Below are 16,187 nucleotides of genomic sequence, written 5' to 3' on the forward strand. Positions count from 1 at the left end.
TGTTTTCCAGAGTGGCTATACCAGCTTGCATTCCATTCCCACCAACAGTGTAAGAGGGTTCCCCTTCCTGCACATCCACACCAACATCTGTCATTTCCTGACTTGTTAATTTTAGCCATTCTGACTGGTGTGAGGTGGTATCTCATTGAGGTTTTGATTTGTATTTCCCTGATGCCAAGTGATGTGGAATATTTTTTCATGTGTCTGTTGGCCATTTGTATGTCTTCTTGGAGAAATGTTTGGCCATGTTTTCTGCCCATTTCTTGACTGGATTATTTGGTTTTTGGGTGTTGAGTTTGTTCTTTATAGATCTTGAATACTACCCCTTTATCTGATATGTCATTTGCAAATATCTTCTCCCATTCTGTTGGTTGTCTTTTGGTTTTGTCGACTGTTTCCTTTACTGTCCATAAGCTTTTTATCTTGATGAGGTCCCAATAGTTTTTTGCTATTGTTTCCCTTGCCCTCAGAGACATGTCTAGCAAAGCTGCTATGGTCAAGGTCAAAGAGGTTGAGACATGTCTAGCAAAGAAGTTGCTATGGCCAAGTTCGAAGAGGTTGCTGCCTGTGTTCTCTAGGATTTTGTGGATTCCTGTCTCACATTTAGGTATTTCATCAATTTTGAGTATTTTTCTGTTTCAGTAGAATAGATACTAGTTCTTTAAATGTTTGGTAGAATTCCCCTGGGAAGCCATCCAGCCCTGGACTCTTGTTTGTTGGGAGATTTTTTTTTATTACTGCTTCAGTTTCCTTGTTGGTTAAGGGTCTGTTCAGATTGTCTATTTCTTCCTGTTTCAGTTTTGGTAGTTTATAAGTTTCCAGGAATGCATCCATTTCTTCCAGATTGCTTAATGTTTTGGCATATAGTTGCTTATAATGTTTTTTAAAATTGTATTTCCTTGGTGTTGGTTGTGATCTCTCCTCTTTCATTCATGATTTTATTTGGGTCCCTTCTCTCTTCTTTTTGATAAGTCTGGCTAGGAGTTCATCAATCTTATTAATGCTTTCAAAGAACAAGCTTCTAGTTTCATTGATCTGTTCTTTTCATTTTTATGTCATTGATTTCTGTTCTAATCCTTATTATTTCTCTTCTGCTGCTGGGTTTAGGCTTTATTTACTGTTCTTTCTCCAACTCCTTTAGGTGTAAGGTTAGCCATGTGTATTTGAGGCTTTTCCGATTTTTTAAGAAAGGCTTGTATTGCTATGTACTTCTGCTTAGGACTGCCTTTGCTGTATCCCAAAGGTTTTAAACAGTTGTGTTTTCATTTGTTTCCATGAATTTTTTTAATTCTTCTTTAATTTCCTGGTTGACCCATTCATTCTTTAGTAGGATGCTCTTTAACCTCCATATATTTGAGTTCCTCTCAAATTTCCTCTTGTGAATGAGTTCAAGTTTCAAAGCATTGTGGTCTGAAAATATGCAGGGAATAATCCTAATCTTTTGGTACTGGTCGAGACCTGATTTGTGACCCCGTATATGATCTGTTCTGGAGAATGTTCCATGTGTACTCAAAAGAATGTGTATTCTGTTGCTTTGGGATGGAATGCTGGGAATATATCTGTGAAGTCCATCTGGTTTAGTGTGTCATTCAAAGTCCTTATTTTCTTGTTGATCTTCTGATTAGATGATATGTCCATTGCAGTGAGTGGTGTGTTGAAGTCCCCTACTATTATTATATTCTTATCAATGTGTTTCTTTAATTTGGTTATTAATTGGCTGATATGATTGGCTACTCCCAAGTTAGCATAAATATTTATAATTGTTAGATCTTCTTGTTGGATAGACCCTTTAAAGTATGATAAAGCATCCCTCTTCATCCCCTACTACAGTCTTTGATTTAAAATCTAATTTGTCTGATACAAGAATTGCTACCCCAGCTTTCTCTTGATGTCCATTAGCATGATAAATACTTTTCCACCCCCTTACTTTGAATCTGGAGGTGTCTTTAGGTCTTAGACAGCATATGGATAAGTCTTGCTTTTTTATCCAATCTGATACCCTGTGTCTTTTGATTGGAACATTTAGCTCATTTACATTCAGAGTAACTATTGAAAGATATGAATTTAGTACTATTACCTGTAAAAATCTGTTTCTGTAGATTGTTTCTTTCTGGTTCCCAATGCTTGGGAACTCTGTCAGCTCAGGCACCCCCATTCTTTCTGTGTCCCCACAGATCCTGAGACCACACTGTCCCACCTAGGATTCTGCCCCACTTTGCCACCTGAGCCCCTTTCAGACAGGGACTTCTTTCACTGGAGCAGACTTCTAAAGGTTCCGATTTTGCACTCTGGGGCTCTTTCACTTTTCAGTAGTCAGCTTACAGAGGCTCCCTCCCCTGGCCATTTATCTTCTGATATATCCCCTCAGCTTCTCTTCTCCACACCTCCTACCTTGCAAAAAGTGTTGCTGTTCCTATTTGTAGAATTCCAGCAATTATTTTCTTACATCTCAGGTTGAATTCATAGGTCTTCAGAATGATTTGATAGTTATCTAGCTAAGTTCAAGGGACCGGGTGAAAGAAATGCCCTACTCTCCCACCATCTTGCCTCCCTCCCTTGTTTATAGTATCTTTTTTGATCTTTATGATTTTTCATATTCCGTCGTTTCTATGTGTTGCCAACTCTTTCATTTCTGATGTTTATTTGGGTCTTCTCCCTTTTTTTCTTAGTCTAACTAAAGCTTTGTCAATTTAGTTTATCGTTTCAAAAAACCAGGTCTTTGTTTCATCGCTTCTGTTGTTTTTCTAACCTTTATTTCATTTATTTCTTCTTGGATCTTTGTTTCTTTCTTTCTGCTAACTTTGGGTTTTGTTTGTTCTTTTTCTGTTTCCTTGGAGTTTAAAGTTAGGTTATTTGAGATCTTTCTTGTTTCATGATGTAGGTATTTACCACATTGAACTTCCCTCTTAGAAGAGCTTTATGTTGCATCCCATTAGTTTTGGTATGTTTTATTTACATTTTCATTTGTCTCAAGGTAATTTTTTACTTCCTTTTTGATTTCTTCTTTGACACTGGTTCTTCAGTAGCATGCTGTTTAATCTCTGCATTTGAATTTTTCCAGTTTATTTCCTATAATAGATTTCTAGTTTCATACCATTATGGTCCAAAACTGTTTGATCTGATTTCAGTCTTCTAAAATGTACTAAGTCTTGTTTTGTGGCATTACATATAATATATCCTGGAGAAAGTTCCATGTACACTTGAGGAAAATGTATATTCTATTGCTTTTGAATGGAATGTTCTGTTTATGTCTAAGTCCATCTGATCTAACATGTTAAGGCCAGTGTTTCCTTATTAACGTTCTGTCTGAGCTATCCATTGGTGAAAGTGGGTCCCCTTGTAGGTTTGACCACATAATCATTATATAATGATCTTCTTTGTCTCTTATTACAGTGTTTATCTTAAAGCCTATATTGTCTGCTACAAGTATCACTACCCCAGCTTTCTCTTGGTTTCCACTTATATAGGTTATTGTTTACCATCCTTTCACTTACAGTCTGTATGTGTCTTTACATCTGAAGTGAGTCTCTTGTAGGTAGGATATAGATGGTTCTTACTTTTTATCCTTTCTGCCCATCTGTCTTTTGACTGGAGAATTTAGTCCATCTATATTTAAATTATAGGTATTTATTGCCATTTTGTTCATTGTTTCTGCTTTGTTTTTCGTATATTCCCTTCTTTTGCTCTCCTTTGTGATTTGGTGACTTTCTTTACTGGTTTGCTTAATTCCTTTCCCTTTGTCTTTTGTGCATTTATTGGAGGTGTTTGCTTTGTTGATTTGTGCATCTATGATCATTAGGCTTACATAAAACAACTTATAAGTCTATTTTAGATTGATAAGTTCAAACACATTCTAAAGCTCTTACTCCCTCTACCCCTTCAATCTGTTTTTGATATCACAACTACATTTTTTTATCTCATGTATCCATTAACAAATTGTTGTGTTTATGGTTATTTTTATTACATTTTTCTTTTAAACATCATATTAGCTTTATAGGTGATTATCCCCCACTGCTACAACATGAAATTATTCTGAATCTTACTATGTATTTACCTTTACCAATGAGATTTACACTCTCATGTTTTTCTGTTAGTTAATTATCACCCTTTCATTTCACCTTAAATAATTCCTTTTAGTATTTCTTGTAAGGCTGGTTTAGTGGTGATGAACTCCTTAAGCTTTTCTTTGCCTGGAAAGAAATCATCTCTCCAATTCTGAAGGACAGCTTTGTCACATAAAGTATTCTTGGTTGGCAGTTTTTTTCTTTCAGCACTTTGAATATATCATGCCACTCTCTTCCAGTCTATAAAATTTCTGCTGGAAAATTGTTCATAGTCTTGTACACAACAAGTTGTTTTTCTCTTGCTGCTTTTAAGATTCTCTCCCTGCTTTTAACTTTAGGTAATTTAATTACACTGTGTCTTTGTGTGGTTCTCCCTGAGTTGATCTCATTTGGAGCCCTCTGGACCTCCTCACCCTGGAGATCTAATACCTTCCCCAAATTAACGTTATCAGCCATTATTTCTTCAAATAAGTTTTCTGCACCTTTCTCTTCTTCCTCACAGACAATTATGTGAGTGTTGATCCATGTGATGTTTTTCCATAAATCCCTTATGCTATCTTCACTCTTTTCAACTTTTTTTTCTTTATTGTATTATAATTAACATATGTTATATTAGTTTCAGGTGTACAAAAAAGATTCAACACTTTTATACATTAGTCAATGCTCACCATCAATAAATGCAGCCACCATCCGTTACCATACATTATTACAATATTAATTATATTCACTATGCCGTAGTTTTCATTTCTGTGACTTAATTTGCTTCATAACTGGAAGTTTTATATCTCTTAATCGCCTTTATCCATTTCACCCATCCCCCCACCTACCTTTCCTCTGGCAACCACCAGTTTATTCTATTTGAGTCTGTTTCTGTCTGTCTGTTTTTGTTCAGGTATTTTGGTTTTAAGATTCCACATATAAATGAAATCCTATGGTATTTGTCTTTCTCTGTCTGACTTATTTCCCTTAGCATAATACCCTCTAGGTTTATTTATGTCGTCAATAATGGCAAGATCCTATTCTTTTTTATGGCTAAGCAGTGGTCCATGGTATACATATACCACATTTTCTTTATTGATTCATTCATCAGTGGACACTTGGGCTGCTTCCAAATCTTGGCTAGTGTAAATAATGCTGCAATACACATAGGGGTGGATATATCTCTTTGAATTAGTGTTTCATTTTATCTGATACATACCCAGTAGTGGAATTACTGAGTCATAAGGTATTTCTATTTTTAACTTTTCAAGAAAGTTTCATGCCATTTTCCACAGTGGTTGCACCAATTTACATTCTTACTAATGATGCATGAGGGTTCTTTTTTCCCCACATCCTCACCAACACTTGTTTTTTCTTATCTTTTTGATACTAGCCATTCTGAATGGTAAGAGGTGATATCTCATTGTGGTTTGATTTGCATTTTCCTGATGATTAGTGGTGTTGAGCATCTTTTTCATGTGTCTGTTGGCATCTGGATGTCTTCTTGGGGAAAATGTCTAGTCAGATCTTCTGTCCATTTTTAAATCAGATTATTTGACGTGTGTGTGTGTTGAGTTGCATAAGTTCTTCATATATTCTGGATATTAACCCCCTATCAGATATCATTTGCAAATATCCTCTCCCATTCACTGGGTTCCTTTTTGTTTTGTTGATAGTTTCCTTTGCTGTGCAAAAGCTTTTTATTTTGGTGTAGTCCCAATAGTTCTGCTTTTGTTTCCCTTGCCTGAGGGGACACATCCATAAATATGTTGCTAAGGACGATGTCCAAGAAATTACTCCCTATGTTTTCTCTTTAGAGTTTTATGGTTTCAGGACTCCCATTTAGGTTTTCAATCTACTTTGAGGGATTTTTGTTTGTTTGTTGGGGGGGGGGCTGGTGTATGATATAATAAAATGGATCACTTTCCTTCTTTTACATGTACCTGTCCAGTTTTCCCAGCACGACTTATTTAAAAAACTGTCTTTTCCTCATTGTATATTACGGCCTCCTTTGTCATAGACTAATCGACCATATACATGTAGGTTTATTTCTGGTCTCTCTATACTGTTCCATTGATCTATTTGTCTATTTTTGTGCCAGTACCATACTGTTTTGATTACTATATCATGAAATCTAGGATTGCAATATATCTAGCTTTGTTCTTTCTCAAGATTGCATTTGGCTATTCGAGATCTTTTGTGGTGCCTATACATTTTAGAATTTTTCTAGTTCTGTATTACAGTACTTTCACCTCCTTGGTTAAATTTATTCCTAGGTATTTTATTTTTTGGCACAATTGCAAATGTAATTGTTAATTTCCCTTTCTGTTATTCATGTATAGTTTATAGAAATTCAACAGATTTCTGTATATTATTTCTGTACCCTGCAATTTTACTGAAATCATTAGTCCTAATGGTTTTTTAGTGGTGTTTTTAGGGTTTTCTATATATAGTATCCTCATCTGCAAACAGTGAAAATTTTATTTCTTCCTTACCAATTTGGACGTGTTATTTCTTGTCTGATTGCTGTGGCTAGGTCTTCCAGTACTTTGTTGAAGGAAAGTGGTGACAACGGACATGCTTATCTTGTTCTTGATCTTAGAAGTTTTCAGTTTTTCACCAACATGTTAGCTTTCAGTTTGCCATATGTAGCCTTTATCACATTGAAGTATGTTCCCTCTCTACCCACTTTGTTGAGTTTTTATCATGAATGGATATTGTATTTTGTCAAGTGCTTTTTCTGCCTTTATTGAGATAATCATATTGTTTTTATCCTTCTTATTAATGTGATGTATCACACTAATTTGTATTAAACCATTCTTGCATCCCTGTAATCCTAGTTATGATTTTTTTAACATATTCTTGAATTCTGTTTGCTAACATGTTGAGGATTTTGCATCTTTGTTCATCAGAGATAAGGGTCTATAGCTTTCTCTTTTTTTGTAGTGTCTTTGGTTTTGGTATCACAGTAATGGTCTCGTAGAATGAATTTGGAATTTTACTTCTTTGATTTTTTTGAAATAGGTGTAGAAGTATAGATATTAACTCTCCTTTAAATGTTTTATAGAATTCACCTGTGAAGCCATCTGATCTGGGGTCTTGTTTTTTGGGAGTTGTTTGGTTTTTTTTTTTTTTAAGGTTTTATTCATTTATTTGAGAGAGAGAGAGAACATGAACAGGGGGAGTGGGAGAGGGAGAAGCAGGCTCTCCACTGAACAGGGAGCCCGATGTGGGACTCGATCCCGGGACTCCAGGATCATGATCTGAGCCAAAGGCAGTCGCCCAACCAACTGAGCCACCTAGGCACCCTGGGAGTTTTTTTATTACTGATCTAATTTCATTTCTGGTATTGGTCTGTTCAAATTTTCTATTTCTTCCTGATTCAGTTTTGGAAGATTGTATGTTCCTAGGAATTTTATCTATATCTTCTAGGTTATCCAATTTGCTGGCAAATAATTTTTTATAATCCTTTGTATTTCTGTGGTGCTGATGATTTCTCCTCCCTCCCAGCTGATTTTACTTGAGGCCTCTTCTTGTTAAGTCTGGCTAAAGACATCAATTTTGCTTTTGTTTTCAAAGAACCAACTCCTGGTTTCATTGATATTTTCTAATTTTTTCTCTATTTCATTTATTTTTGTTCTAATATTAGTTCCTTCCACCTTTAGTCTGTTTGTTCTTTTCTAGCACCCTTAGGTGTGAGATGAGGTTCATTGAGATTTTTCTTGTTTCTAGAAGTAGAGTTGTATCACTATAAATATCCCTCTTAGAACTACTTTTACTATGTCCCAAATATTTTGGACCATTTGTTTTCATTTTTATTTGTCTCCATGCGTTTTTTTTTTAATTTCCTCTTTTATTTCTTGGTTCACTCATTGTTTAGTAGCATGTTGTTTAGCCTCCATGTATGTGTTCTTTCCAGATATTTTCTTGTAATTTCTAGTTTCATACTTTGTGATTGGAAAAGATGCTTGATATAATTTCAATCTTCTTAAATTTATTGAGCCATGTTTTGTGGCCTAACATGATCTATCCTGGAAATGTTCCATGTGCATTTGAAAAGAATGTGTATTGTTTTTGGATTAATTGTACTGTATATATGTTAGGTTCATCTGGTCTAATAGGTTATTCAAAGCCACTATTTCTTTGTTGCTTTTCTGTCTGTATAATCTTCTGATGTAAGTGGGGTGTTAAAACTCTCTATTACTGTATTACTGTCAATTTTTCCTGTGTTAATATTTGTTTTATATATTCAGGTCTTATGTCAGGTGCATAGATATTTACAAGTGTTATATCCTCTTCTTGGATTGATCTCTTTTTTACTATGCAGTGCCCTTTGTTTTTTGCTACAGACTTTGTTCTAAAGTCTTTTCTGAAAGAAGTATTGCTACCCCAGTTTTGTTTTTGGTTTTTTTTTCACTGCCTTTTGCATGGGATATGTTTTTCCATTCCCTCACTTAGGTGAAGTTTTTAGGTCTGAAGTGAGTCTCTTATAGGCTGCATATAGCTGGTTATTGTTTCCAGCCATTCAGTCACCCTCTATCTTTTGATTGGAGCATTTAGTCCATTTACATTTAATTATTGATGGGTATATACTTACTGCCATTTTGCTAATGTTCTGCTTGTTTTATAGTTCTCTGTTCCTTTCTTGTTCTCTTCCCTTGTGCTTTAGTGACTTTTTTTAGTGTTGTGCTTATTTTCTCTATTTTTGTGTATTTTTAATTTGTGGTTACCATTAGATTCATATATAATGCCACATGTGTGGTGGTCTATATTAAGTTGTTGGTTGCTGAAATTCCAACACATTCTAAAAGCACCAAATTTTTACTCCTCCCTCCATGTTTTATGTATGTCCTATTTTACATCTTTTTACTTTGTGTGTCCCTTGACTTATTTTTGTAGATATAATTGCGTTTACTATTTTTGTTTTAACCTCCATACTGGCTCTGTGATTAATCTACTACTTTATGTCTGCTTTGACCTATGAATTTTTCTTCCTTTCATAATTTTCTTACTTTTAGTTGGCCTTTTCTTTCCACTTGAACTCCCTTTAACATTTCTTGTAAGGCTGGTTTAGTGATGAAGTCCTTTAACTTTTGTTTGCCTAGGAAACTTATCCATCCTTCAATTCTGAATGATAGCATTGCTGAGTATTCTTGGTTGCATGTTTCTTCTTTTTATCACTTTGAATATATCATGCCACTGTCTTCTGGCCTGCAAAGTTTCTGCTAATAAGTCAGCTGATAGCCTTATCAGGTTTCTTTTGTATTTTCTTTTGCTGCTTTTATCATTACTTTTTGCCATCTTAATTATTATGTGTCTTGGTGTGGACCTCCTTGAGTTAATCTTAGGGTACCTCTGCTTCCTGGATCTGGGTATCGGTTTCCTTACCCCCCCCCCGCCCCAGTTGGAGAGGTTTTCCACTATTATTTCAAATAAGTTTGCTGCTCCCCTTCCTTCTTCTCCTTCTGGGATCCCTATAATGTTATTTTGCTTGATGATACTGCTGAGTTTCCTTAACCTATTCTCATTTTTCTTTTTTGTTCAGCTTATTTGCTTTCCATTACCCTTTCAGATCACTGATCCATTCTTTTTTTTTTTTTTTTAAGACTTTTTGAGAGAGAGCGAGCACGAGCGGGGAGGGGTAGAGAGGGAGGGAGAAGCAGACTCCCCACTGAGCAGGGAGCGCAATGTGGGACTCCATCCCAGGACCCTGAGATCATGACCTGGGCTGAAGGCACTTAATGGACTGAGGTACCCAGGTGCCCTGATCCATTAATCTGCTGTGGATTCCCTCTTGTGTATTTATTTCCATTACTGAATTCTTCATCTGATTCTTACATTTCTATCTTTGTTGAAGTTCTTACAGAGTTCATCTACTATTTTCTCAAGCCCAGTATCTTTATGACCATTACTCTGAAACAGAGATGAGCAATATGCCTGATAAAGAATTCATTTAACTCTTTTGCTGTGACTTTGTCTTGTTCCTTCTTTTGGGACATATTCCTCTGCTTCATTTTGTCTATTTCTGTGTTTCTATGTATTAGGGAGATCTCCTGTCTCCTGGTCTTGAAAGTAGTGGCCTTGTGTACAAGTCCTCTGGTTCCCTGTAGCACAGTCCTCCCTGGCTACCAGGACCAGCACTCCAGGGATGTCTCCTATATGGGCTGCATGTGCCCCTGATCTTGTGGCTAAGCTGTATTTGACTTCAGCCCAGCGTGCTGCAATGAGCCGTTTTGCCTGCTGTGGGTGCACGCAGCAGGGTTTGGGCACTGGGCAGAATTTGGTCCCTGTGCTGTAGAGAGGCCTACAGGAGGTGGTCACAGGCTTAAAGATGTGCAGTCCAACCCTAGGTGGCGTTGCCAGACAAGGTGTCTGCAATTTTCCTCTCTGCCACAGTTGTGGGGGCACTGAATGGCACAACTTACTCTCTCCACAGCCACCTGAGACTCAGCTGCTAGGGAACAGCAGGCACACTGGTGTGAGGTTGCTTCTTCCCCTCCCCAAGGCAGGAGTCACTTGGAGTGGTGCCAGTCCCAGCCAGGGCTCTTTGTGCAAGGTGAGGAGAACAGAGCAGGAGCTATTTCAGAGGGATTATGTTTGGCATATATTCTCCCATTTTCATTTTCCTTCACTATGTTGACTTGTGCATATCAGGTAAAACAGCCACCTATCTTGACAAAGTGGTCTTATCTAAGAGATGAACATCTATCAGCCTGGTCCCAGCTCCTTTCATAATTGTCCAAGCTGCCTTCTTTGTTGTTAGCAGTCTCTAGTTAAAGGTGGGCCAGAACCTATCCCAGTGTCCCAAAGTGGAGGATCTCAGTCATTACCTAGATACCGGCTGAATAGAAAGCAGACCCTTAGGCAATAGGTGAGAAAGTATATAGTTAAGCCCCTTCCAGGTAGACATTGGGAGTATTTTTGCCTGTTCCCTCTGCTCTGGGCCCACATGTATGTATAGCTGCAAGTGGCTCTTCCTGTGCCTGTTAACAACTACTTCTTTGCTTGCTCCTGTCCTATGGGACTCATGAATGCAAGCTCCATTACTTTCAGAACCAGGTGATTCATGGGCATGTCCCATGGGCAGCAGTGCAAAAGCTGGGGCACAAATGTATGTTTCTTCCACAATGACATTGGTGGCTTAGAGTGGGCTGTAGGGAGAAAACAGGAGCCCACTAGTTTCCCCAGTCTCCAGAGAATGCATCTAGCCCCTAAAGGAGAAGCCTGACCTGCAATCACCAGCTTTCTAAGTATGCAGATGATCCCCTTTTAGTTAAAAGATTGGGAAATGTGTGATTTTTGCCTGCTCCCTTTACACTGGGCCCAGGGAGGGTAGCCACAGCAAGTGTTTATATGCCAGTAACAACTACTCCTTTGCTACATTTTATGGGACACAAGTCTCACTGTTCAGAACTAGGTGTTTTGGGAGACTGTCCCTCAGATGGGAGTCTTAAAAGATGGGGCACCAGATGTGCAGTCCAAACCCTTCACTCCACAGGGAGAAGCTAGGAGTTGGTTGTTTTTTTCTCATTATCTGGTCTTGTGCCAGGGTGGGGTTTATTTTAAGTGTGTGTCTCAGCCTTTCACACCCATTTCGATGTGGCTATTTTCATTTGGCCAATGTGCAAGTCACTTAGCTAGCTTTTGGATTTTTTTCGGCAGTAATTGCTTTGTATGTAACTGTACACTGTGTGTCCATGGAAAGAAGAAAGTTCAAGAGGCTCCTATGTTGGCATCTTAGTCAACCCTCACCTGGTAGCTTGTTAAAAATACCAATGCCTGGGCCTCAATCCCAGAGATTCTCATTTAATTGACCTGGGACAGGGCTCTGGCAATGCTAATCATATGGCTGCCCCATATGATTCTAATGTGCCAAAAGGTTTAAGGCCCACTCTCTGGATGCTACTGTAGCTCCTCCTCAATTGTTTTGATTCAAACATTCCTGAATGCCTAATCTCCAGTGGGGACTTCCCATCAAGCCAAAGGAAGTAAAATCACTAGTGGGATCCATGTTATTCCTGAGAGTCTACTTAACAGTGGGAATGAAATGTTACCATGTATGCTATGCATTCTGAGAACATGATCTTAAGATTCTTTTCCCTATCAGTTGCTAGACAACTCAAATAGCATATTGAGCATCTTCAAAAGCCACCTCTCAACTCAGATCAACCCTGAAGCTTGTCAATATCAGAATTATCAGCCCCTGGGACAAAGAACTCTTGTGGGCAGTAATCTCAACAATCCTGGAGAATTTCAAGAATTGGCCCAAGAATGTTAAGTACCAGTAGATTTTAAGTCCTATAAACTTTAACTAGATGAATACAATTCCCAATGATTCAAACTTCTCAAATATAACATGAACTAATTATTTTATTGCTAAATGAGGCAAACAAATGCCTCACACCTGGCAGACACAAACATTTTAAAACCTTATAAACACTGAAATTGTTCATAAATAAAAGCAGGTGTTGGTAAAATTTTAAATTTTTCTTTGGATAACAGGATTAGCATACATTTCAGGGCCAGATGACTATTTCCTCCAACAATTATAAATTAAACTGTAACTACTGGCATTGCTATACTAATTCCTTTAAAACAGTAAGTTTCAAAAACATTTCATTAAATCTGTCTTAATTACACTCAAACTGGGACAGATGATCACCTGTCAGTCCTAGAAGAACTGTAAAAAAAAAAAAAAAGATCCATTCTAGTCACAAAATAAAATACTTCATAAAAATCTAATTCTCCAGAACACCTTCTTTTACTGTTAGATTTTTTTTTCTTTGAATGAATAAATATATATTGAGCACCAACTCTGTGCCAGGCATCATACTAGATGCTGTTTAGAATATCAATTAGTGAGTCAGACAGACTGAGCTTAATTCTAAGCTCTGCTAGTTGTGACATGGATCAAGCTATTCAATTTCTTTTAACCTCATGTTCCACATCTGCAAAATGAGGACTGACTTAAAAGGTTGTGAATATTCTAAGATATTATATGCAATGTACCTGGCTATAATAATAACTGGCACTAGATTCTCACAATTCTGGAACTAGATGGTACTACATGTTTGCAAATGTGTGAGCAATGGTACTAAGAGGTTGTGAACTGCATATTTTCTCCTTTGAGATGTATTCTCCTGCACAATTTTTATTTCCATTTTATATTCTTCTAATGTATTTTCTGTTCTTCTTGTGTATGTTCTAAGAAATGGGGGGAACTGTATTACTACAAAGTCAAAAGCTATTTAGCTCTGGTGTTTGGCAGTATGAAGAATCAGAACACTGAAGAGAACAATGCAAGGTAGACACCTATACTTTAACAAAACATGAGTATGTTGTATTATCCTTTTGAATGGCAAATCTTTTTATTCAGGTGGGCCCTTTTTTTTTTTTTTTTTGGTGGGCCCTTTTTAAACTTGCTCACTCCCTACACTGCATTCCTTGCTTTCAAAAGAGGAAATATGGGGGCACCTGGGTGGCTCAGTCAGTTAAGCGTCTGATTCTTGATTTTGGCTCAGGTCATGATCTCGGGGTCCTGGGGTCGAGCCCCACATTGGGCTCCACACTCAGCAGGGAGTCTGCTTGAGGATTCTGTCTCTCCCTCTCCCCCTGCTTAGGTGCACTCTAAAACAAATCTTTAAAAAAAAAAAAAAAAAGGAAATATATGTCTCATTAGATATACACTAGAAAACTGTGTGGAGTAATTCAGACCAGAAAGGCATACTTTTCATTGGTGTTCCTAGGCGTGCATGGCTCGGCAGCAAACTAAACATATATCACTTTATTGTGATATCTTAAAGCACGCATTTAAAAGAATTGAAAACTGAGTTCCTCAAAAATACTAAAGAACCTGTCCCTTGGATTTTTGGTTTAACATTCTTTGGAGCAGTACTCTTACAGTATTAACCAATTCTTCCCAATTCATGGTCCTTATTTCTATTTTTATACTCTTGTGGCTCCTGAGGTAAAGTATTTCCTCCATCAGCAAAGCAAGTTACAGGCAAAACTTCTTTAAGAACCCTGCCATAACAGCTTATGCTCAATCCTTCCTGGGATTTCTTAACATGTAAATGCACCAGCCAAACCCAGAAATGCAGGTTGATCTATCACCACTAAACAAGTAGACATAAACAAAATCTGGTATGCAACCTAAGGCAAACATTGCTTTTCACCAAGTCCTCCCAACAATGCAGATTTGCCCAATGCTGAAGTCATTAATGTAGCTCACTGCTGGTAATTTATTCTTTATATCTTTCAAGTTACTGGTTATTTAAAAAATAAACTCCAGTAAAGCTAACATATGGCTACACACTTGTTTTCCATTTAGTCATACTTACCAAGCATCTTCCATGCACCAGGTACCTAATATATGCCAGGGATAAGATAACCATCCCCGTGCCCTTGGAGATTATGATAGTAGTGGGCTGCCTGGGTTTGCTGCTGAACAGGATGGAGATATTAGTCAAGATTTTTGATTACAACCGTTGAAAAAGGAATCTACTGGCAAGATCACAGGGTAGCCACAGAATCAATGATAGGCTAAAGAATAACATCCAGTAACCGGTACCATAGGGAAGGTTATGCAGCAGAAATATCACCTTCAATCCCCACATGATGGCTTCAATTAAGATATAAGAGCCAGGGAAAATTTTGGAGCATAACAGTTTAAACCAGAGGCTTAAGTAAGTGGCACCAGAAGGTAGAGATTTTTTACATTCAGAACATAAGAATACATTCTTAAGAAAAGGTCACTTCCTTAAAAAGAAATTCATCAACAGACACAAATGATTCAAATCAACATGAGGCTAATTGATATTCAATATAAAGACATGCAGGGCAAAATTTGAGTTACCTTTTCAATGTTGTTACATATAAATAAAAGACTGTTGATTTTTGGAAAATTCTTCCTACAGACTTTGAAATTGGGTTCTCTTTTTTGATACCAATTTTCCCCCTTACCAACACTTAATTCAGCAGGCTACAGTGTTAATTTTTACAAGGCAGTAGTCTTCATTATTAGAATTTACACTATAAATCCTTGTAATTAGAGTCTGATGTCTTTTTTCAATCTCCATTTAAAGTGTAAGCTAAGGGACAAGGGGAAAAATAAGTTCCCTTATATAAATTAGCCCTTAAAATTATGGGTGACAATTCACTGTTTAAACTACTAGCTGACAAAGGGGAAATGTATTGCCCCTCCCAATCTTCATAACAGAGAATGGGGAGTAAGATCCTCTTAGTAAGTGAATTTTCTAAGTGACATTAAAAGCTAAAACTAACATTTTAAACCCTATGCAACCCTGTCTGCAGTGCACTTAGTCTATAATTCAATTTAGCCATATCTATCCCCAAACACTATTATCCTCCACCTTTGTCCTGAGGCAAAGCCCATTGCTGTGAGTTTTGTGTGGTCACACAGCCAATCCTAACAGCTAACATTTTAACATCAGCCCCTATGGTAGTGGCCTTGATATGATTATTTTCATGTATTACCTAATTGGATTCTCATAAACAATCCTGAGGTTAGTCATATTATCATTTCCATTTTTCCAATGATGAAATCAAGGCACAGTCAAGCTGAGAAAACTCAAGTAACTTACAGTCCTCTCTCACAGCCATCAGTGGGACTTGTGAAGACCGGATCTAAGGCTCTGGATAAATTCCTTCTAGACACAGGCACTTGGATGAATACAAATTGCTACCTCCTCCATCTTCTGTGTGATAGAGGCAAGTTACCTAAAAATTTTGGCATCTATAAAAAGAGTGCTACTTCACAGGATGTTAGGAAATGGGCCAGTCCTTATGGAACTTCTTTCTACAAGATAAAATCTTTCAAGGTTTTCTATTTTTAAGAAATGAGATTTAGTAAGTTTTCTTTAAGTATACTCTATACCCAAGGTGGGGCAGAACTCACAACCCCAGCATCGTGAGTTGCATGCTGTATTGACTTAACCAGCCAAGTGCCTCTTAATGTTTTTTCTGCTACCCTACAGGGTTTTGTAAGGCAAATGTGTAAGGAACTTCTTTTCTATGACTTCCAGTGCTTTATTACCCTAGAGCAACTAGAGAATATAAAAGTTCTGTGTAACAAGTGCCTGGAAAATTTTATGCTTTTGTGTTACACTAACTGCCCAGCAGAGG

Source organism: Callorhinus ursinus, unplaced genomic scaffold (assembly GCF_003265705.2).
Source record: "Callorhinus ursinus isolate GAN/ISIS: 27379988/994484 unplaced genomic scaffold, GSC_fseal_2.0 scaffold25, whole genome shotgun sequence".
In the NCBI taxonomy this organism is placed as follows: Eukaryota; Metazoa; Chordata; class Mammalia; order Carnivora; family Otariidae; genus Callorhinus; species Callorhinus ursinus.